General features: G+C 46.4%; 1 non-coding gene across 1 annotated transcript; it reads left to right on the forward strand.

Annotated features, from left to right (window-relative positions):
* The first annotated feature begins 1,198 nt into the window (after nt 1-1,198).
* On the forward strand, nt 1,199-1,272 carry TRNAN-GUU. The gene has a single exon. It is a non-coding gene; the product is annotated as a tRNA-Asn (tRNA).
* The last annotated feature ends 680 nt before the right edge of the window (nt 1,273-1,952 follow it).

Below are 1,952 nucleotides of genomic sequence, written 5' to 3' on the forward strand. Positions count from 1 at the left end.
AGGAGTGGCTGGTGGGTTTGAACCGCCAGCCTTCTGGTTAGCAGTCAAGTGCCTTAGCCACTATGCTACCAGAGCTCCTGAGGTTTGCAGAGGTGGATGGATTTCTTCCGTCCCAGGGCTGGTCTGCGCCAAGTCAAGGTCCAGGCTTCTGAGCATAAGGAAGGAACCCAACAGTGGAGAGAAACTACTGCGCAGAGAAGGCACATATCTGACTGCGGGAGCAACTCCACCCTCCCCTGGGCCTGAGAATGGCCTCCACCTGTGCTCTTTTCCTCCAGACCTAATGCCAGACGTCGATGAAAAGAAAGGACCAGCAGGATCAGAGTCTTTTTCAATCCACCCCAAGAGGTCCCACCGAGACTTACCACATATCCTCCCTCTTAGTCTTGCTACTGGAATTTTCAAACCTCCCACGACCATCGAGGGCACTTTTAGGCCTCGCCTCCTCTTCTTCACCTCATGGTCCGGAACTTCAGCCCCGAGTGCTCTGATTCACTTCCTCCCTGAAGGCTGTGGGAGAAATGAGAAACCGAAAGCCAAATGAATACGCCTATTAATAAATATAGAAGTAATTAAGTTTATTATGGAGCAGATAGATAGATAATAAACAACCCTAGAATGCAAGTTTTCAAGTAGCCTGCATAGGGTTGCCAAGCTATAGTGGATTTTCAGCTGTATATGGAATTAAAGCTACGTTATACATTATCCTACTCTTGGTAAACAATCAGCTTTCCTCAATTTCAGCTGGTTTTAAGTTTACTGTGACGCTCTCTTTTTCATAATTCCTTGTCAGTACCTCCTACTTGACTGAATGTGGTTACTTACTTTCGTCAACATTCCTCTGAAAGGCCGAAGGTGCGGAGCAGGGAAGCTGGGGCGGACCTCTGCGGCCTCGGAAGGCCGAGTCCTCCTGGGGCTGTGATTTCGCGCGCTTCCTCCCCTGCGGGTGGAGCAGCGACTGGACACCTCCCATTACGCGAAGGCGCAGGTGCCCGAGTTCCCCAGCTCACTCGGGCTTATGTCAATGCCCAGCGTGTCCAATAGCACCACTTTGAGCCCTAAGTGTCTCTTACGCTCCCAATTTCCAGAGCGCACAGGATTGGACAGGCCAGAGATATGCGAAAGTGTTCCCAGCCTGAGGTTAAAGAGCAAGCAATTCCTGACATCAGAATGTAAGTTAAAGAGACTTGCGTCGTGTGTCTCTGTGGCGCAATCGGTTAGCGCGTTCGGCTGTTAACCGAAAGGTTGGTGGTTCAAGCCCACCCAGGGACGACGTGTTTTGCTCCGTTTGTTTAGAAGGAGCTTAGGTTAGGTTAGTTCCTCAGAGCCCTCCAGACCTCATTCGCTTAAAATCGGACGCCAAAATATGGTGCACGAGAATTCAAGTCCCGTAAAATTAATTATAAGAAGGAGGTTTTCGACAAGATGTGTATTTTCAACAAGGCCAGCGTCTGGGGATTTAGAGTCTACTTATTCCAGAGTACAGGTTTCCTCGCTTCCCGAAGCTGGGATTTTATGACTGCACACCTGGAAACCCGAAAAATCCCAAGAATGGATAACAAGAAACTTCACTCTCATCTGTGGTGCAGCCACAAACTCTGAGAGGAAATCTTGGTTCTGCCACGGTGTGACTTTGAACAAGGTATTGAATTTTTCGTATCTCTATTTATTTATAAAAAGGGGTAAATAGGAACACTTCCCTCATGGGTTAACCTAAATTTTAGATAGGCACATAAAGCGTTTGAGCACTTAATAAATGCTCACTGGAGGTTAACTATGGTAATTTTCACTGACATCATAACTACCATTGTCATTGTCTATCCTATCCTTTCATAGTACAGATAGACCATAGTATGTATGTGTGTGTGTGTGTCAAAGTCACTACCATTGAGTTGATTCCGACTTGTAGCTATGTATATTATATTATATATATATATATATATATATATATA

This window comes from Orycteropus afer, unplaced genomic scaffold (assembly GCF_000298275.1).
Source record: "Orycteropus afer afer isolate SDZICR_OR568_19922 unplaced genomic scaffold, OryAfe1.0 scaffold00010, whole genome shotgun sequence".
NCBI classification, from domain to species: domain Eukaryota; kingdom Metazoa; phylum Chordata; class Mammalia; order Tubulidentata; family Orycteropodidae; genus Orycteropus; species Orycteropus afer.